The sequence below is a fragment of the Prosopis cineraria genome, unplaced genomic scaffold, assembly GCF_029017545.1.
Source record: "Prosopis cineraria cultivar Desert tree isolate PC_DT_omini unplaced genomic scaffold, ASM2901754v1 PC10, whole genome shotgun sequence".
In the NCBI taxonomy this organism is placed as follows: Eukaryota; Viridiplantae; Streptophyta; class Magnoliopsida; order Fabales; family Fabaceae; genus Prosopis; species Prosopis cineraria.
This window is the reverse complement of record NW_026555341.1, coordinates 11,509,313-11,533,099: the sequence shown is the minus strand read 5'-3', so window position 1 is coordinate 11,533,099 and position 23,787 is coordinate 11,509,313.

The following is a 23,787-nucleotide window of genomic DNA, read 5'->3' as shown; positions in this document are numbered from 1 at the left end:
AAGCACAAGTGAAAGAATGACAGAAATTAAAGAAGAGGGAATCGGCCATATTTTAGACTCAACTTTATGGTGTAAGTTTTAGTTGTCTAATGCACATTATCTCATTGCTTTTGGCTTATAATTCCTTGTTTGATACTTTTTATTTTATTTTTTAAATGTAGAATTTTCTTGATTTCAAGAGTAAAGATGTTTCTTCCATTTTGAAATTTGAATTATATTATTATTTGGAAGAAGCTTTCTTTGATGGTCACCGGTTTCTAAATTTTAAATGTGTTGCATTGGTGGAAGACTAATCAACAATAATTTTTAAATCTTTCAAGGATAGCATATGATATTTTGATTAAGTATTGCAATCATTATAATAACTAGTGAATTAGCTTTTAGCATAGGCTCTCATGTCCTAACAAAGTATTGTTATAGTCTCCTTTGAGATAATATGCAAGCTTCAATTTATACCCGCAATTAGTTGCATGGTTTTGTGCCACCATTATATGGTAATTTTATATTTTTTCTTGTGATATATATATATATATATATATATATTTAATAATGACACAATTTAGTTAATATTTATTGTAGTTGATGAAAAAGTGGTTGAGGAATATATTGACACTGAACCTCCTTTACCTTTAACAAGTAGACCTACCTTTGAGAGTTTGTGTAACATATCAAAATTTAACTCAAGATTAATTAAGTTAACTAAGAGCAAATGAGTAATTTTGAAGGAATATTTAAAAATAAATAATTTTGGTTAGGAGGTTATTATTTGGATCTAATTTAGATAAAATTCTAAGTTATGATTTTTTTAAAATAAAAATAATAATAATAGTATTAAAAGAAAAGAAGAAAAGAGATAAAAATAATAAAAACGAAAAAAAAAAGGGGGGTAGGGGACGGATGAAATCCGCTGGTGTGTGTTTGGTGTAAATACATATAAAGAGAAAAAGAAAGAAAGAAATGAAAGAAAGTGAGTGTGCGACCCACACCTTTAAAAAAAAAAAACAACAACAACACACACCATCATTCTCTTTTCATTTTTTTTTCTTCCCTTCCTCATCTCTCTTCTCGCGCTTGACAGAGAAGACCAAGAGAAAAGAAAACAGAGCGTGCGCTAGTCACTGGTCAAAGCTAACTTAGAAGGTAAGTTTCATCATAGAATATCTTGAGAGAGGTTTCAAACTTTTTAAGATTATATAAATATTTAAAAAAAATTTAACCATTTATTCTCTTTAGTTTTTGATTTTTAAATTATAAAAAATTTAAATTTAAAAGAGGGATTAATTTTTATGAATAAATGATTGTTAAAGTTATTGATAATATAATAAATATTATAGAGTATTATTTTATTAATGAAATTTAAATTTAAAAATTGAGTTAAACTCTAGACCTCTATGATAAATTTTTGGTTAAATATAAAAATATAAATTAATTTGTTGATATTTAGATAATTATTTAGAATAAAAAATGGATTATTATGGCTATAAAATAATTATTTAAAGCTTGAAACTAAGTTTGCAATTTTTGGATGTTTTGAGGTGTAGATTTATGAGATGAAAAGTGAAATTTTGATATTAGAAAATTGTTTGGAGGATGATTTTAGCCAAAACTTTAATGAAACTATTGTGAAGGAAGCTATTGGACTAAGTGAATAGGTTTGAATATATGAAATTGAATTTTAAAATTTAAGAGGCTAAGACTAAGGTCTTAAAAAATAATAAAATAAATATTCAAGTGTTGGAATATGAGTAGAAATTATGTTAATAACATTATTGATGCATTGGGATATGGTTAATTGTAGATTAATTTTCATTTGGCATCATTCAAGTTTTGAAAAGCTTTGAAAGTAATGATTTGAGGAGTAATATTTGACCTCTCAAAGGTTGAAGGAACTAGAGAAAATTTATTATATGCATTTGTGTGTTAATAAATTGTTTATGTTTGTGAAAGAAATGAACATACATACATACATACATACATACATACATACATATATATATATATATATATGTATATCTCCAAATCTTGAAATTGTTTTTGTGAAGCATATGTGGCCTTGTTGCTATCCTATAATTTGCGACAAAGTTAATTGTGGCACATGTAAAGAATTTGAACATCATAGCCGTATGTAGAGAAAAAGAAATGAATGGGAAAGCTTGCTTGTAATGTTGAATGGTAATACTAATTAATGCTTTTATGGGATAATGTGACATAATTTGAGCAATGAAATTGAGGGTTGATGATGAGGTATACACTCTTGATTATAAATTGTGGATTATACATGAAAATTGATGTATGAGGCATCATTGAAATATGATGATTCTTGATGCTTTTGAGCATGAAAATTGAGAAGCATGTGGGATAATTATGAATTACATGCATGAAAGTTATTGAAATGTATTTTCTCATAAGCATAATCATATGGCGAGAGTTCGCCTTAGTAAAGTAGCTAGCAGTTGTGCAAAACTCATATGGTACTTGGCTATTAATTGTTAATGATTAAGGTTATAGCCGCTACTTACGTTGTAAGGTACTGCAGCATCGTTCCCACTAAGAGACTTGACCCTATTAGTTTACCTGGAGTTTTGAGTAAAGCTAGTCTTAGATATAACACCCTATAGTGTGTGATTTGGATGAAGCTAGGTTCATAAGTGAGCAAGGTAACTTTAGCCTAGTAGCCCTTCATGATATGATTAAATCCTTGGATAATCCCACCATATGGACGATCCCTTTTGGTTGTTGGCCTATGAATTTCATGTTAGAGAAAATAAAGGGGATATAAGAAAGAAATTAATCATGTATTTCATTATGTTATGCCATTTGAGCAATTGATGGCTATGTTTAAGGCTATGATTGTAGTTATGAAATTATACATGTAGGCATTTGTGCCAATTTTGTGCTAACATTAAATACTTATAGGCAATCTTGCCAATTTTGTACTTGACGTTCTTCTAGACATTATTCACACGAGTTAGATGTTAATATGATTAATATGACCTTTATATGATTGTTTACATGGTTATCTTGATAAATTTATTAGTTACTTGCATTCATGATTAATTATTATGCATTTATATAACTTGGATGTACCTTAGTTATTAAGTGATTGTATTCATACCTCTCTTTTAATATGTTATAGGAGCTAGCTCATTTGTAAAGAATAGAGGAAAGGAGCATCAGGCCAAGTGATAACAATCACTTCTGTAGGCCTTCCTTTTTTTTATTTTGATATGTGTATTCAGTTTATGATATTGTCAATTAAGGTAATATATTTTTAATCCACTTGCATTATGGGTTTTGTGTTGGTTGGAAGCATATTTTGTGTTGAGTAAAGAGCCATCAACTAGCTTTACATCTTCTAACATGAAAGTAGTTTGGAGGACCTGTAGCTTTATTGTGCATGTCATTAATAAGAAAAGTATCTCTAGCCGGTCAATCTACTTCTCTCCAGCCCTATTCTCCATGGAACCATCAAAGTGGGAAGGACTCAACCTCATAAATCTTTCAAGTGTATAGTTGATGGAGCTCTCATGCTCCCTCTCCTTAGGCCTCATTATATGTGTTGGCCTCTTTGGTGCACTCTCCTTATATTACTCCTCATCTTTGTGCCTATGCACTTCTTCAGCTATTTCTATACTCTTCTTCTTCTCATGATTTTCTCTGATCTTCTTAAGCATTTTACTACACCCTTTATCAGGCTTCTTGATGAGAATTTTATCATGTCCATCTAATCTTCTCTTAATTATCTTCATCATTGGTCTCAACTTGAGCAGTACATTATCACTGCCTGTAGAGGGCATTGGTTGCTCTTAACCTTGTTCCAACTCTACTTGTTCTTCTTCATTTGGGATCATCTCATCCTCCACCTCTATTAAGACTTCTCTCTTATATCTCGATACATTTGTCGGGATATTGCTGGTCATATTTCTCATTTGCACCATTCTCCCCTCCTAAGGATGGAAGTAATCCCACAAAAAGGAAAGGATTAGTACTAGCTCAAGAGAGGAAAACAATATGTATATAATGATAGTTTCCAACTCTATATGCAAATGTACAAACACAATCACAACTCAACACAATCTCCACAAACCATTTCTTAAAACAAGAGAAACTAATATTAAGTTCTAAAATCTTTAGGTTAGATTAGTAAGGTTACCCTTACTAATCCACCCTAATCTTCAAACAATAAGTTAATTACCAAATTTGTAGAAATTACACAAATGAGATCTCAAGTTTTTAAGTTTTCCAAACTAATAGAATCATCTTTACAAGTATAAATCAGAGTTTAAATTAGAATGCGAAAGTAAAGGATCTTAGAAAGAATTAAAACATTTACATAAAGATTGAAAATGGTAAATCAGTGTAGTAGAGAGGCGTGCGCCGTGGCTTGTCACCCCTACACCTTAGTTTGTATGCCTTTGTACCATACGCTGTTGCTCAAGCACCGTGCGCCATGGCATATTGCACGATTTTGACAATAAATCTTGCTGTCATTTGATAATAACTGGGGCAAAATTTTGATAGTCTCCATTCCTCCATCTAATATCTGATTGAGGCAATTTAGGTGTCTATAGAGGGCTTTCTCCTAGATCTAGTAATGGCTTTAGTTTCATAATCAGATTATTTCTCAAGCAATAGTTGGACACTCATTTCAAAATTCACTCCTTTACATAATTTACATATAACTTAAGTGCCCAAAACTCATAACAAAAGCCAAAGCTGTGGGACTTGCCACAAAGAGGCTCATCTTGGTTATTTAACATACATGCACTGTGGCCGATGATCTACAAGTTGCGGAGGATGGCACAGAGCTATTTCTTTTATATTTTCTCCTTTTTTCACATTTAGGTGACCCGACTTCATTTCAAACCCGCATTTAGGGATAAAATCATAACCAAACATACCTGTTAGACCTTTCTGGCCACATATCTCACTAAATTTATTTAATTATCTTAATTAAGCTTAATTAATTAGGTTTAAATTTTTAGGATGTTACAAGAGTCCTCTAAGGGTTTTGAATAGAGTAATTAGAGCAACTTCTTTAGGTAGAAAAAAATGAAGAATAAGGGCAAAGAGAAAGTGGAAGAGATCACTATTGACCGCCATGTCTTCAAGAGGTTCGTAAGGTTGAACCCACCATCCTTTGAGGGGTCTATGGTGGACCAAGTTAAGGAGAAATAAATTGATAAATTAGAGTTCATTTTCTCTGTGATGATTTGTATTACTGAACAACATGTTTGATTGGCTACTTTCAAGCTTAAAGATAAGGCTAAATAATGATAGAAAAGCATTAATCCTATTGGTTGCTCCAAATTGACCTGGAAGCAATTTAATAAGAGATTCTTTACCTATTACTTCTTGCCAACTGTAAGGGCGACAAAAGAAGTTGAGTTCCATAATTTGAGACCAGACAATATGGATGTTGAAGAGTTCATAGCAAAATTCAATAAGCTCTCTGAATATTCCTTGTATTTGAAGAATAATGCTGATGAAGAACAAAAGTGTGAGCAATTCCTAGACAAGATGAGGCTTGAGTATAGTAGGCAACTAACGGCTCATGATATCGACTCATTTAAAGTCATGTGTAACAAGTTTAAGGATGTTTTTAGAAGAATCCAGATGAATGATGGTAATCAACAAGGCTGGTATTTCTCTTTTATAGACCCTACTGGGGGTGTGAGCAAGAAGTCAAGTTACAGCTCTGGATTCTCTAAGGGTTACAGTGGAGGCAGAGGAAGCAACAAGAAGAATTTTTCCAAGGGATCAAAATATAAAGGATCCCAATTTAAGAGCTTCCATTCTAAGAGCTTCAAAGGTCGAAGCCAAGCTTCAAGACAAGACTCAGCTCCATCTATCATTAAACCATTAATGGTATGATTACATTAGGATAAGTGTGGAAGATTCCACATCTGTGACTGTTGGGCATGCTATTAATATAATAAGGTGAGTCATATTGCCTGTAAATGCCTAGAGTTTATGACTAATGGGACATATGCTATTCCTGCTCGTGTGTTTGTGATATCTAAGGAGGAGATAGAAGCTTCTCCAAAATGGATCAAAGGTACAATTATTTTTAATGACTAATAAGTAGAAGCAATGTTTGATTCATATGCTACACATTCTTTATTGCAATAGATTGCATAACTAGACTTAAATGTTTGCATGTGAAATAGATGTTGTTATGAATGTTTCTATGCCAACTGGGGCCTCTGCTTGGACTAGTCTCATATGCTCTAATGTTAATTTGAAGTTTAATGATAGGGCTACAGTTATTAACTTAATTTGTTTAACTTTGTTGGGCATTGATGTGATTGTGGCAATGGACTAGCTATCAGCTTATAGAGTGACCTTAACTGTAACAAGAAGACAATCCTATTACCAGTGAATACTACTACCTTTATAGTCCCCGAAAAGACTGTACATACGATTATGGTGGACATAGAAAGACCTAAGTTCCTGTCTGCTATGGAAGTCATAGAGTTAGATCTACAAGGATGGTAAATGTTCATGATGTTTTGTCTAGTACAAGGAGACAAAGAATAAAAGATTGATTAGATAAAAGTGCTAAAAGAATTTCTAGAGGTTTTTATAGAAGATGTGAATGGTTTGCTACCAGAGAGAGAAGTTAAATTCCTAATTGATTTAGCTCCAAGTACTAAGCCAATCTAAAAGGCTCCGTATCGAATGTCCCTTGCAAAATTAGAAGAGTTGAAGAAGCAACTAGAAGAATTGTTAGCTAAAGGCTTTATAAGACCAAGTGTATCACCACGGGGTTTACCGATTCTCTTTATGACAAAGAAAGAAGGGATTATATGACTATGTATTGACCACCCCCAACTCAACAAGGTGACAATCAAAAACAAATATCTGTTGTCATGGATTGATGATCTCTTAGATCAGTTAGCTAGAGTTGTGGTATTCTTAAAAATTGACTTGAGGTTTGGGTATCATCAATTGAGTATAAAGGCAAAGGAGGTACCCATGATGACTTTCAAAACAAGGTATGGGCACTATAAATTCTTTTAATTATGCTATTTAGGCTAACAAATGCATCGGCAATATTCATAAACTATATGAATAGGATCTTTAAACCTTCCCTAGATAAGTTTGTTATTGTCTTTATTGATGACATTCTTATTTACTCCAAGAGTAAAATAAAGCATGAAAAGCATTTGAGCTTAATGCTACAGATTCTAAAAGGGAGGAAACATTATGCCAAGTTAAGTAAATGTGAGTTTTGGATTAATGAAGTAAAGTTTTTAGGGCTTGTTTCTGAGGAAGGTATTACAGTAGATCCTCACAAGGTCGATACAGTGTTGAAATGGGAATGATTGACTTTAATATCAAAAATTAGAAGTTTCTTAGGGTAGGCCAACTATTACAGGAGGTTTATTGAAGGATTTTTTCAAATAGCATCAGCATTGACTAACAAAGACAAACCTTTTATGTGGACTAATGAGTGTGAAGAGGCTTTTATTACCTTAAGAAATAAGTTGACAACTACACCAGTCTTAACCATCCCTGATCCTAAGCAATCATTCAATGTTTATATGGATGTATCGCTTAAGGATCTTATACAAGATGGTAGAGTTGTAGCCTACGTATCAAGACAATTAAGGCCTCACAAGATGAACTATCCTACTCACGATTTATAACTAGCAACTGTTGTCTTTGCTCTTAAGATTTAGAGACACTACCTCTATAGTGCACGATTTGAAGTGTTTAGCAACCATAAAAGTCTCAAATATCATGTAAACTAAAAGAAGCTGAATATAAGGCAAAGAAGAGGGATGAAATTCCTAAAAGAATATGAGTTTGAACTAAAGTACCATCCGAGGAAGGCTAACATAGTGGCTGATACCTTGAGCAGGAAGATTGTACGTGTGGATTGTATGATGATTTAGAAATAGAAGTTGTTGGAAGATTTCTCTAGTTTTCCACAGAATATCCCATATTATGCTATGTTCAATTTGAATACTACAATGCTTACAACCAAATTATGAGATAAGTTGTGAGTAGCTTAGTTTAAAGATTCGTACTTCTTAGAGGTTGAAAGAACTTAAATGAGAAGATTACTGATATGGATTTCATTATTGATGATAATGGTCTTATAGTCTATAACAAGAGGGTTTATGTTCTTAATGTGAAAGAGTTGAAGGATATAATTCTCGTCAAAGCTCATAGAAGCAAATTTACTATCCACCCTAAAGTAACCAAAATGTATCAAGACATGAAGCGGTACTAGTAGTGGCATAGTCTAAAGCGTGATGTGAAGGAGTGTGTTAGCAGGTGCCTGACTTTTCAGAAGGTGAAAATAAAGCATCAAAGGCTTGGAGGTTTATTGTAGCCGTTAAAAATTCTAACTTGGACGTAGGAACGCATTTCCATAGATTTTATCATAGGTTTGCCTATAACATAGGTAGGGTACGATACGATATGATTAATTGTTAATAGATTGATGAAGTCAGCCCATTTTATACCTATCAAAGAAGGTTATACCATAGATAAGTCTGTAGAATTATATATCCAAGAGATTATGTGATTACATAGAGTTCCCAAGGATATGATTTTAGATCGTGATCTAAGGTTTACATTGAACTTTTGGTAGGTGATGAATGATGTTATGGGTACTCAACTGAAGTCCAGTACAACATATCATTCATTCAGAAACTTGAAGATACATTGCTTGCATGTGCACTTGAGTAAACGGGTAGTTGGGACAAGCACCTACCATTGGTAGAATTTTTCTATAACAATAGTTATCATTCAAGCATTCAAATGTCTCTATTTGAGACGTTGTATGGTGAAAAGTGTAGATCTCTACTTTGTTGGACCGAGTTGAGTGAAAGAAGTACTATGGGTCTAAACATTATTGACTAAACTACCTAAAAGATTGACACAATCTGGCAGAAGTTACTAACTACCTAGAGTCGACAGAAGAGTTATGCAGATAGGTAATGAAGACCTTTGTCTTTTGAGCTAAGCAACCATATGTTTCTAAAAGTATCACCGATGATAGGCATTGGGAGGTCAATAGAAGCCAGGAAATTAACTCTTAATTTAATAGGTCCTTTTCAAATCCTATAAAAAATTGTGACTTTGGCCTATCAAATTGCCTTTGCAGCTCATTTGTCAGGAGATCATAATGTATTTCATGTCTTTCAGTTGAAGAAATACTAGCTCAATTCGTCTTATATTATAGAACCTGAAGAGGTTGAATTGAGGGAAAAATGACTTATCGAGTGGAACCAAAGAAAATTATTGATGTGAAGGTGAAAAAGTTGAGGAATAAGACCATTCACCTTATGAAGGTGTTTTAGATAGGAGTGGCTCCTAGTAATGCAACTTGAAAAATTAAGGAGAAGATGAAAAGGTTTTATCCCTATTTGTTTCAACAAGATATGTTTCCTATGATTATTCAAATTTTAGGGATAAAATTCTTATTAGGAGGGAAGCGTTGTAACATTCCAAAATTTAATGCAAGATTAATTAAGCTAATTAAGGACAAATGAGTAATTTTGAAAGAATATTTAGAGATAAATAATTTTGGTTAGGAGGTTATTATTTAGATCTAATTTAGATAAAATCCTAAGTTATAATTTTTTTAAATAATAATAATAATAATATTAAAAGAAAAGAAGAAAAGAAATATAAATTGATACAAAAAGGAAAAAAAAAGGATGGGGGACGAATGAAATCTGTTAGTGTGTGTTTGGGGGGTGTGTGTATAAAGAAAAAGAAAGAAATAAAAGAAAGTGATTGTGGGACCCACACCTTTTTTTTAAAAAGCAACACACACCCTCATTCTCTTTTCATCTTTTCTCTCCTCTTGCTCATCTCTTTGTGCGCGAGAGCTAGGAAAATAGGTTGAGTCTGCGAGTTAGCTTGTTTAACTCATAAAATTTGATGGGTTAGGTTGAATAAATTGGCCCATTTTCAAAACGGGTGGGCTAGCCCAATCCACAAAACTAACATGCTAAAATGAGCTAGTCCACGAGTTAGCATATTTTTTAAAAAATAATTTTTTTTAATCACGTTATATCTTTTTATAAAAATGTAATAATAACAATATTTTTTAAATATATAATTTATAACTCCCAAATATTTTCTTTACATTTAAAAATAATGTAAATTTTTTTTACAATTTGCAAATAAATTTTTTATTATAGTTTGTAAATTAGTGAATTATTAGTTTTTATAGAAATATTTTGAAAATATATTATTTGTTAATCTCATAAAATCTATTGATTAAAATTATAAATATAAATTCATTGAGAAAAATAATATGGGTTTGTATTCAAATTTTATTTCTCAATAAGAAAGATAACATACTTAAGCGAGAAGATGATTAATAGTAAAAATATAGCAAAATGAATTTGTTTGGTTGAATTCTAGGTTTATTTTATTTATTTATAATTCTTTAATTGTTAATTTTCCTTAAAATGTAAAATATATATACATATATATTTATAATTTTATATTATATAAATTTTAAATGTTAAAAAAAATTTGGTAAAATTTTATGGGCCAACCCGCTAGAAAATGGGTTGAGCTGGGTTTTTCAGCCTATTTTATCTGGTTGGCTAGCCCAACCCAACTCATAAAAATGCCAGCCTATGCAGGCTAGCCTGCAAGCCGGCCCGTAACCCATTTGTCCAATGCTATGCGTGACAGTGAAGGCCAAAAGAAAAGAAAATAGAGCATGTGTGAGTCACTGGTGACATCTAACTTAGAAGGTAAGGCTTCATAATAAAATATTTTGAATGAGGTTTCAAGCTTTTTAAGACTATATAAGTATTCTAAAAAAAAATTAGCCATTTATCCTCTTTAATTTTTGAATTTCAGATTATGAAAAAGTTAGGGTTTGAAAGAGGGATGAATTTTTTATGAATAAATATGGTTGTTAAGGTTGTTGGTAGTATAATAAATATTCTAGAATATTATTTTGTTGTTGAAATTTGAATTTAAGGCTTTGAAATTAAACTTTAGACCTCTATGGATAAATTTTTAGTTAAATATAAAAATATAAATTGATTTGTTTGTAATGAGAAATAGATTATTATGGCTATAGAATGATTATTCTAAACTTATGACTAAGTTTGTAATTTTTGAATATTCTTAGGTGCGGATGTATGAAATAAAAAGTGAAATTTTGATATTAGAAAATTGTTTAAAGGATGATTTTAGCCAAAATTTCAATAAAACTATTATGAAGGAAGATATTGGACTTAGTGGATATTTTCAAATATATGAAATTGGATTTTAAAATTCAAGAAGGTAAGATTAAGGTCTTGAAAAAAATAATAAAATAAAATAAATACTTAAGTGTTAGAATATGAATGAAAATTGTGTTAATAATATTATTGATGCAATAAGATATGATTAATTATAAATTAATTTTTATTTGGAGCCATTCAAGTTTTGAAAAGCTTTGAAAGTATTGATTTGAGGAGTAACATTTGACTTCTTAAAGGTTGAGGGAACGAGAAAAAATTTATTTTATCCATTTATTTGTTAATAAATTGTTTATGTTTGTGAAACAAATGAATATATATATATATATATATCCAAATCTTGAAATTGTTGTTTGTAATGCATATATGGCCTTGTTGAGGTCCTATAATTTATGACAAAGTTAATTGTAACGCATGTAAAGAATTTGAATGTGATGGCCGTATATGGAAAAAAAGAAATGAATGGGAAAGCTTGCTTGTAATGTGGAATGATAATATTAATTTATGCTTTCATAAGATAATGTGACATGATTTAAGTAATAAAATTGAGGGTTGATGATGATACACACACTCTTAATTATAAATTGTGGATTATACATGAAAATTGATGCATGAGACATAATTAAGATATGATAATTCCTGATTCTTGTTAAGCATAAAAATTGAGGAACATATGGGATAACTATGAATTACATGTGTAATAGTTATTGAAATGTATTTTCTTATGAGCATGATCACATGGCGAGAGTTTGCCTTGGTGAAGGAGCTAGCAGTATGAAAAATTCATATGGTATTTGGTTATTAACCATTAATCCTAGGGGTTATAGCTGCCACTTACTTTGTAGGGTCCTATAGTATTATTCCTACTAAGGGACTTAACCCTATTAGCTTACCTGAAGTTTTGTGTAGAGCTGGTTTTGGGTATGATACCCTATAGTGTGTGATTTAGGAAAAATCGTGTTTATAATTGAGTAAGGTAACCCTAGCCTAGTAGCCCCTCATAATATGATTAAAGCCTTAGGTAGTCTCACCATATAGATAATTCCTTTCGATTGTTGGCCTACAGATTTCATGTCAGAGAAAATAAGAAGGTGTCACACCCAATGCCCTAACTTGATTGCTTGTGCATTGTAAGGAAAATGAGGAAGGGAGCTAGCCTCCATGCGAGAGCTGGTCCCAAAGAAAGAAGTCGCCATCAAGATTTTAAGATACAAACATTGGGAAATCAATTAAAGGTAATAAGGGTGGTCTTTATAACCAAAGATAGGTTCGGGAGTCGATTGTGAGTGAAAAAAGTTTTACACAACCCACAACACCCGTTCTATAGAATAGTTTCTTTAGTTAATTTTTTGAATAATATAGTCTTTTAAAATTATTTTAACTATTCTTTTATTGGTCACCTACTAAAATAAAATAAATCTAAAAAGGGAAATTAAAAATTAAATTTAAATCTAAAAGGAAAAAATATTATTTATTTATAAGGGGCTCCACTCCCCTTGTTTGGATAGGACAAGGGAAGGGGAGGGGGGCCCTCCCCTCACCTCCCCCCAACTAAATAATACTCTAATGAATTCTATTTGCTATGGTTAATCCATGGAACATTAAGGGATCAAAAAGACACTCAACCATTTAAAACCAATCATAAGAAGGTAAGAGATTTAATTCAAATCAAAGACTCCCATCAAGTTTTCTTACTCTATCTCCCTCCCTCCTTCTCTCTTTTATTTCATATGGTGTTTTCAAGTAACATTCCATTATTAAAGATACAACATCATACAGCCACATGAATCAAGCTTCTTGAAAGACCTCCAAGATACCCAAATCATGAAATAAGCATAATAGCAATTTTCAAGGCCTAGGTCCATAAAGTAGAATTAGATTTTACCAACTTATATTCCAAAATTCAAGATGGTGCCTTATGCCATTTTTTTTAAAATACATATAGTTCATCAAGAGTGTAACATCCTTAATTTTAAATTAGGTTAATTAAACTCAAATAGACTAATTAAGTGTATTAGTGAGGTATGTGGCTAGAGAGGCCTAACGAGCATGTTTAGTCTCAATTTCAGTTCTAAACGCAGGTTTGAAGGAAATCGGGTCACCTAGGAATGAAAGAGGAAGAATTTTTAATGAAAGTGATTCTATGCCACATGATGCAACTTGTGGATGAGCTGTGGCAGCGCATGTGTAATAACACGCTTTGGAGAGGCTCTCTGTGCCATGTGTCACGACACATTGTGTGTCCGCCGCGGCAAATGGTTAAATTTCTGCTATATTAAATTGCGAAATTGAAGAAAAAGAGAAGAGAAAACAAAGAGAATCGAGAGAGAGAGATGAAAGATCTAAGCTAGGGTTTGAAGAAATCAACTTATAGGAGTAATTTTGAGCTCCTAAACACCAAAGGTAAGCTTCCTTACTTAAATTTTTCTCTCTTTTTCCATTTTCTTGATAGTATAAGCTAGGGTTTAATGGATAATGGTGATTTTCGATCCATAAAGGCTATGGGTCTAAACTCATTAATTTAAATAGAGTTAATGGGAGTAAATTAAGCTAAGTAAGCTCAGTATTTATGGTTGTGTGATGATTAATAATTGGAGGACATCAAATGTCCAAAATTCTCATAAATATAGTGGTTGGAAACAATGTGGTTTCATTAATGACCATTTAAGAGCTCAATGTTATTAATGAGGGTTAAAGGAAGCTAAGAAGCCTTATAGGTACTTTTACATGAGTCAAGAATAAATTTTGAGTATTGAGAAATGTTGAAGTATCAGTGAAAATAGCTCAAATATTGATATTAATGTTTTGTATGGTAAATGCTTGTAGAATAACTACCTTCGACACCATTCAAGCTTCTTGTAAGCTTTGGGAGTAAGGAATTAAGGGGTGAAACCTTTAACCTTTCAAAAGTTTAAAGTAATTAGGAAAATTCTATTTGATGCTTTTGTGTGTTTATTAGTTTATGAATTTATGATTGATCATAGAAATATGTAAATTAAAATGAAATGTAAGTGTAGCTTGATTTGTTAGAAAATTCACTAGATTGATTTTATGAGTTTTATGCCTTGTAATGTGAAATTCCTTAAGAACAATATCGGTGGATTTTCGTATCATATTTATTGGGAGTTCAATGACTTTGTGATTTCAAAAGTAACATGAATCTTTATTTATGAGAAGTTCAATGATGCTTAAAGTAGTAGAGTTCAATGATTTTGAAGTATGAAGTACAATAATTGTAAAAGTAGAGTTTAATTACTTATTTAGTTTGAAATTTTATGAAAATGTGTTTAAGAAGTCTAATGATTTGTGTAATGATGAAGTTTAATGGAACTAAAAATGTGAAGTTCTATAAATCGTATAAAGTGTGAATTATTGCATGAATATATATTGCATGATCTTGAGAGGCGAGAGTTCGCCTAGGAAGAGGAGTAAATAATAAAATTCATGTGATAGGGCCCCATCCGTGAGATAGTTTGCCCAAACTGATTATATCTATATTGTCTCACTTAGTTAACGAGAGATTGTCCTACTGGTTCAATAAGGGGCTTGAACCTAGCTAGTTATCTACTAGTTTAACGAGGAAGCTAGTTCAGGGTGTATGATACCCCATATGTGAGAAATGGGAGAAATCGTGTTCCATAAGAGAGTTAGATGTGCCTTGGTCGGGTGATCCCCTCACAAGTATTTAGGTTAGGGAAGTCATAGAATATAAAATATCCCATTATGTTATAGCCCACAGTTTCATGTCAGAGAAAAAAAGAGGATATAAGGGAGGTGTGATCATGTATATAGTGAGTAAGGGCACATGATTGTTTGTATTGTTACCCTAATAAGAATATTCATAAATTGAGTGATAATTACTCCTGATTATGCATGATTGTATTATGTGACAAATATCCTGGGATGTGAAAATTGCTGAAAAGTTTTATTTCCTAAATATGTACTATTATGCCTGCAAGTGAAAACATAGATTCTCAAATGTTTTACATGGTTTAAAGTATTGATATTATTTTCCATTTATATTTTAAACTGATTGACATGCATTAGTATGGGTTAGTCAAACCTTGATTACTGAGTGTTTATACTCACCCTACTACCTTCAATATTACAAGGAATAGCTCAAGAGGTGTAGACAGAGGAAAACACAGAGGCTTAGGACCATGATCCTATTGTAGTAGGCCTCTTTATTTTGAGTATTTATATTTGCATGACAATTTCAATTGCCAAATTAGGAATTCTCATTTAATCCTTACTAGCATTATGTGAATTGTAAATTGTAAGTATATTTTGGATCCTAAGGAGTAAGTTGATGATATGTGTTATTTGTGATAGGGCTAAAATACTAATGCAAGTAAGAGTAGAGCATATTATGAGATAATTATGGAGTACTTGATGGAAATTGTAGTAAACTCTTCCTGGTATGTTTTTGAGATTAAGGGGTTGAGTAGTGAAAATTTAATTTGTAAGTATTCCATGTGATATAGTGCATTGCACGAGTTAGTCTTGATAATTTTCATGTAGTCAAGTTGGTGTCAATGGCTATTGGCTTTTAGTAAATGGTTTAGACACTTGGTTTTGTAAAAAAATTATTAAAAAAGTGTAAGTTTTCAAAAGTGTATCCAATTTTTGATTTAGAAAGAATTTGAGTCTGAAACTAATGCCATTAGTTAGAACTCAGAAAGAGCTTTCTGTAGATACATAGTTCACATCAATCGGACGTCGAACAGAGATTTGGGGTGCGTCAGAAGTTACCCCTAATGCTATCAAATTGATAGTAGAATTTACGGTCAAAATTCATGTAATTATGCCATGGCGCATGGTAACAAGCTGCAAAGCATGTCACAGAGGTGAATACGCCGTGATGCTTATTTAATAAGCTGCGGTGCATGCCTTAAAATTTTTTTAAAATTTTCTTGTTTCAAATTATTAAATAAATGCACTCTTATATAATGATCCTATGCTTCCACACATTTGTGAACTTTAATTTGTCTAATTTGCAAAACTTTAAAAATGATTTTAGTTTTGTAAAATTAGAATTCCTATTTTTCTAACCATTAGAAAATTGGTATTTTGTTAATTATTATAATCACATTTCCTAATTACTTGAGATTTAATTTTAATTATGGGATTAAAAGGAGGAGGATATTACAAAGAGCATTGTGAACCCAATATGGCAATATCCTTATTAAAGTAAACATTAACTTATATCAAGTAATTTCGATAAACATCAAAAGAAGTGTTTTTAGCCTTTCAATCCATACTTGCATTCAAACATAAGTAAGACACATGCACATAACATAACACAATTCTTGGACCACAAAGAGACTATTTTTCAGGCGGGCAACATCTCTACAATTTTGTGCATCCCAAAACCAATTTGAACTTTATGAAATTGAATATAAAAACAATCTAGAAATCGACATCTTTACTAAATCAAACCTAAGATTGGCTTCAAACATTTTTGCCGAGATGGGTATCTCCAATTGATCCTTCTTCCCTATTAAACGCTCAGTTTCTCCCTCTCTACATCGTGCTCTGCTTCTCTTCTCTGGCTCTCAATCATCCTCTTGCCTTCAACTCTCTTTGCCTCAAATTGTACCATACTCCCCCTTACATCGATCACAAATCTCTCTCAGTCTCTTAAAAAACCAACTATCTTCCTCCTTTTTTCTTTTCTCAATGCTTTATCACTCTTATATAGGAAGAAGACGGGTAGATTTTTGAAAATCATGATAACTCACTATCCTTTGTTGGTTTAATCCCATATGCTTCAATCTCAAATCTACTTTTCTTCATCTTTCTCTACATCGTCGATTTCAAACTTGTTTTTCCATCTTTCCTCCCGAACTTTCAACTACTAAGGACTGCTCTGCTTCTCTACTTGCCTAATTTAGTTAGTGCTCATCAATTTTCACTTGCTTGCCACCCCTACTCTTCTCTTCTACATGCTCATCTCTTCTGCGTTCATGCGACTCTCCCTCTGTTGCTTGCCGCCTCTGCCATCTTTCCATTGCATGCATGTATTAGAAATTGAGGAAGGCTAGGGTTAAGTGAAATGCTATATGGGTTAGAATTTCACTCTCCCATTATTTTATTTTATTTTCATTATCTTTTTAATCTTATATTCATTTTTTGATTTTTTTTGAATATTAATTTCAAAGATTTAGGAAAGGAAATATACTTTTAAATCAAGAATATATATATATATATATATATATATTAAAGGGAAACAACCAAATTTAAAATAATTTAAAAATATTTAATTTTAAAAAAGTTGATTCCCTTGATTTTCTAATTATTGAGATAATTTGGTAGGGAAATTTTAAAAGATTTAAGCATGATTTTTTCCTCCATTTTCAAAATTGATTTTTAAGAGATATTAATTTATTTATCTCCTTTATTTTTTTTTGAAATATAATTCTTAAAAAGCATCAATATTTCATTTTTATATTTCTCCTTTTTTTGAAAATTAATTCTTAAAAAAGAATTAAATTTCTTTTTATATTTTAATTTATTTTTGTTTTTTGTATTAAAAAAGATGAAAACAAAAATATTTAAAAATAAAGGCTATTAAAAGACCAAACAAATTTTTTTATATTTTTATTTATCTTTGTTAAATGTACGAATAAAATACAGTGTTCATAAAGGGATATAAAGAAAAGATTGATCATACATTTCATTATGTTATGCTATTTCAATGATTGATGGCTATGTTTGAGATTATAATTGTAGCTGTAAAAATAAAAACATGTGATAAATATGTGAAAAATATACATTTGGACACTTGTGCCAATTTTGTACGAACATTCAATACTTGTAGGCAATCATGCCAATTTTATAGTTGACTTTATTTTTGAGATTATTCACACAAGTTACATGTCGATGTGATTAACATGATCTTTATATGATTGTTTACATGGTTATCTTGATGAATTTATTAGCCACTTGTATTCATAATTAATTATCATACATTTATATAACTTAAATGTACCTTAGTTGTTGAGTGACTGTATTCACCCTTATTTTTTAACATATTAGAGCTAGCTCATCTGGAAAGAATAGAGGAAAGAAGCATCAGACCAAGTGATAATAATTACTTCTATAGGCCTTCCTTTTTTTATTTTAATATGTGTATTCATTTTATAATATTGTCAATTAGGAATATATATTCTTAATCTACTTTTATTATGGGTTTTGTGTTAGGTGAAAATGTATTTTAAACCCTTGGGAATGCAGTTTGGTACTTATGTTTATATTAACAAGCCAAAATACTTGTGTAAATGAAAATAGTTATTATATGCATGATTTGAAAACTTAAATATTATTATGGTCTCCCGTTGTGTTTTTGATGTCCAAAGGGTGAATACTTGATATTAACTATATATGTATGTAAAGAGAAACTCATGCATGTGATGAGCTATTGATGAATAGATGATATATAAAGTATGATGACTAGGTGATAATAATTATGATAAATGTTCCTGCTGCCAATTATGAAAGAGTTTGAGTAGGTAAGTGTTATATTAGTGAACACACACACACACACACACACACACACACACACACACACACACACACACACACACACACACACACACACACACACACACACACACACACACACACACGCACACACACACACACACACACTATATAAAGTAGGGCACAAAGAGAAAATAACAGAGAAAGTTTTTCTCCTATCTTGAGATGTGTTTCTTAATACTTAATCAATCTCATGCTTTTCCACAGGTTTAATTGAATTATGTGGGCTCTTAAAATATTTTAAAGATTTGAGATCCCTTTGTTTTAAATAATTTGTGAAATACATGTTAATGACTTGTTTTAGTTAATCTCTTTTAGGATAATTCTTTTAAGTTAGTCCTTGATTATCTAGGGTTAGTTGATGATTGAAGTCCTAATTTAAGGTACCCAATACAATATTAATATTTTATTTAATGAGAATGAGGAAGATTTAGATTTAGTTTGATGAATATTCTAGAAAAAATTAATCTTTTGGTTCTTGTAGTTTTGACTTAGTTGTAATCCTGCACTTTGACTCGTTATAACTCAATCCTTGAAGTTTTGACTTAGTTGTAAATTAATCCCTGAACTTTGCCTCTTACAATTTAATCCCTGAAATTTTAACCTTTTAAATATGAGTCCTTATATTTTGAAAAATAAAATTATAAAGATTAAAAATATTTTAAAATTTATTACTAATATTTTAAATTATTAAATCCTTTTAATATTTATAAATATTAAAATTCTAAAATATTTTTAATTTTTATAATTTTATTTTTTAAAATATCCAGACCAATATTTAATAGGTTAAAATTTTATAGACTAAATTGTAAAAGAAAAAGTTCAAAAACTGATTTATAATAGAGTCAAAACTTCAAGAATTGAGTTATAACGAATCAAAATTGAGAGATTGAGTTACAATTGGATCAAAATAATAAGAACTAAGTAATTAATTTTTCCAATATTTTAATTCATTTAGTCTTCTAAATATATGGTGCTTAATTTCTAAAAGATTACGGGAATCTTGATTTGTTTTATTTTGAATTTTAGAATATTTTAATTAATTTATAATGTTTAATTTTTTTAATTTTTTAATTTTTTTTCAAAACATGACTTTCAGGCCTAACCTTAAGCCCTTCTAATAAGTGTCGAGTCTCAAAAAATGATAAATCAGGAGCCCACCCATTTTTCAACTCTAGAACATTGGTCTAACTAGCCAACTTGAGTTGAATTTTAATTTTTTTTCATACAATTGAATAAACTAATGGAGCTCCAACCCTCCATTTGATAGAATTAGAGGTAAATGGTATCTAACATCCTAAAAATTTAATCTAAAAATTATAAACTAATTTAAGTATATATTAGTAGAATTTGAGAATTTATCAATTTAATTGTGTTCCAAATCACTAATGAACCTATTGGATTATTTGAACAACTTTAAGATGAACCAAGATGATTATTAGGCTGACCAGGCCCAAGTGAAAGGTCAAAAATTATAATCTTTGAATCTACACCATCCACCGTGGCAAATGAAAGGGTGTGATCCAAACACAAAACTAAAAGGAAAGAAAAGGAGTTTTTCAGGTAGAACAAGGGAAAAGGAAGAAGGGTCTGTTAGGGCTTCAATCCTAGAGAATTTTGGAGCTAGTTTAGACCTCTAATCACCCAAGTAAGCCTTCCACTCCTTCCATCTACCTCTCAACTCATTTTATTAAATTTTTAATGTGAGGAGATGTTGATTTCTGGATTCAAAGGTTTGGATCCAAATCCAATGACTAAAATAAAGTTATTATGAGTTGACCTAAGTTTATACATCTAGGAATGAGGATTTTATAGAGTTGTATGACAGGGTGTATAGGGTTAGACTAACCTTAGCTTTGAAATGGGAATTTTAAAGTAATTGAGCTATGTAATTATGTTACTTAGCTTAATAGAAGTCAAATAAAGCTAATGAAAGGTTGTTAGGATTTTACTTAGGTCAAATAAGGGAGTTGTGAACGTGGGTTGTTTAATTAGAGTAAAAAGTGCCTAGGTTAGTGTTGGAATTATCAATTTGTGTTCCAATGTGTAGTTATCATTGCTCGAACCTCTTTTAATAGAGGAGGCAAGAGGAGCTTTAAATTTCACAAGTAATCCTTTTTGGTAACAAAAGAGTTAAGGTGACAGAATAATCTAACCCATGTATTTTTTTTAATTGTATGGTATATGAGTTGTTGTGAAAATAAACTTTGTTAATTTGATATGTGTGTGTGTGTGTTATATGTTCATTTTAGAAATTATGTGAAGTAGGAATCAAATTTTGATAAAATTAAGTACACGTTTGCAAAAGTGATTTCAAGAAAATTTATGAATGTTGATCATAAATATGCTATGTTATGAGTTAAATTCTTGTTAGAAATGAATATGTGATGTATTAATGTTATTGAGCATGATCATATAAGAGGGTCGAAGTTCTCCCTAGAGGGAATTAGATTAAATTCATATGGTACTCATTGACACCATAGGTAGCCCCAGTGATCAGTTATTCTTGGCAGCTCCATTATCACCCATAAGGGTATGGGTCAGAGCATGCGACACCTCAAGTATTCATAAAGAGGGAATTTGTGGTTCGAGAGTATGCAAAGGTACCTTGCACCTTTGGCTGAAATACCTCCCATAATGAGTGAGCTTAGGCCAGTCCAGTCTCATAAACTTAGTCCTTTTTATATTACTAATTCAGTCAAAGGTAATAACGTGAAAGTTAGGACGGATTAAAGATCATGCATGGCTTATTGTGAATTGTAACATTCTTGATTGTATCATGATTGCATATTTCTATTGTCACACTTTGCCTGCTTATATAATGCATGGCTCATCATGATTGCATATCTAGTTTGCTAGTTAATAGGTTAGATTATTTAGTTATTGAAACTTTGTCTCACTCTCATGATTACTATTTTACAGGTTAAGGCACTAATAAGGATATAGGGAAGGAGCTCAGATCAAATAGCATCAAACATTGCTACTTTTGTAATAACCCTTATGATTTTTTGATTAATTTGTATTTGAACACACACACACACACACATTATTATTGCCAACTAGGACCACATGCATATTTAATATTTTGTTGCAATTGCGTGATTATGTTTGATTATATGTGTTGTATTTTGGCATAAGATGTATGTTTTGTCATACATCAGTTGTATAGAGCCAAAATACTAGTGTAAATGTATGATAGATAATATTAAGCTTGTTTGCATGGTTAAGTGGCCAATTATGGTATTGTGAATTCAAATGGTTAATTATTACCCCTTTATGCCAAGAATGGGGTTTTATATAGCCAAATTATGTAACATCTTAAATTTTTATCTTAAAACTTTAAGTGTTTAAGAAAGGATAAATTGATCAAAAATATGTGATTTATAAATTAATGATATTTTTAGGACACAAATAAAATTATTGGACCATTGAATAGCCTTAGAAATGAGCTAAGGTAATATACGGATCAACCAAGCTCGAATGGGAGGTCAAAGTGGCACAAGGCACTTGCTGTGCTATATGCCATGGCGCATGGCCAATTTCTAGGTTAAATCAAATGCAAAATATGTCTAATTTCAAATAAGGAAAAAGAAGGAAACGGGAGAGACAAAGGAAGAGGACTTGAGGTTTGCCAGGGCTTTATCTTAAAAGCATATTGAGCAAGAATCACCATTAGGTAAGCTTCTTACTCCTCTCCTTCCTCTTTTATATGAAATTTTTTAGTTTTGAGTGTAATGGAGTGAATTTTTGTGTTTTTCTTGGATTTTGACCAAACTCATTAGCGTGGTTAAGAACTTGAAGAGTTAAATCAAGTTTTTAAACCTAGGTTTATGAATTGTGTAGTGATTTAAAATTTTTTGTTAGAGTTGGACGAATCGTAAGTGAAAATTAAGAGTTTTGAAACAATGTGGGTATATGATTGGTGATATTAGTGTGTTTGGGTGTTAAAGGGAATTAATGAAATGTGTTGGAAGATATGTTGATAAAATGAAATCTTTAGGTATAATGGGTATTCGAAAATTAGTGATTTAGGGGTTTAATTAGAGTGATAATTAATTATTATTGTTAAATTGTGTAGATTATATATTGTTCAAGTATTATTACACATGTGGACCTTATGGAGCACATATTTAAACCACGATAACCCTTTTTGTGACAAAAAAGTTGGGGTAACGAAATAATTTACTCTATTTGATTAAGTACTTAACTATTTATAAGTAAATATGTAATTTTGCATATCTATGTTTGGAAGTATTGCATATCACGAAATGAGGATTTTGTGCATAGAAAATAACTTCTAAAAACAATAAATTGATGAAAGTAATGTTATATATGTAAATTATGGTTTAGGTGTAAATATATGAATTTTATAAAAGAGTGAACGTGATCATGATAGGGATGGGAGTTCACCCGTAGGAAAGAGTAGTGGAAGTCTATATGGCATTTATTTTCTTAGTACCTAGTAAGGTATAGCGTTGAAAATTATCTCCTTAGTGCCTATACGGGGTACGGTATTAGAAATTTACACTCCTTAGCATAGTGTGATGCAGTGTTAGAGTAACAACACCCTAAATCGTGTGTAACAGAGGGAAACTATACTCTAAAAGTGGGATAGAATATCTTTGGCCTACTAATTCTACCACTAAAGGTAAGCTCAGGCTATTGTGTATGTGCGCTTGGTCTAATAGAGCCTTTGGTTTCTGTTAAGTAATAAATGATCATGCTAGATAGTCCAAAGAGCGACGTGTGGACACTTAAATTGCTTGAATCAGATGCCGAATGATGAAATGACATACTTCAAAAATTGGTTCTAAAGTGCTATCATAACAATTGTTTACTGTCATGACAGCAAGGGTGCACCACAGTGCAAGACAGGTGCACTACGATGCACTACACAAAGGGGAACGAGGTTCCTTTGTACTATCTGTTGCAGCAAGTGACACTTACACTGCAACAGATGAGGCCTTTTTTGGAAATTTTCCAAATTGTCCCTTGTTTCAATTCAGTGATGATT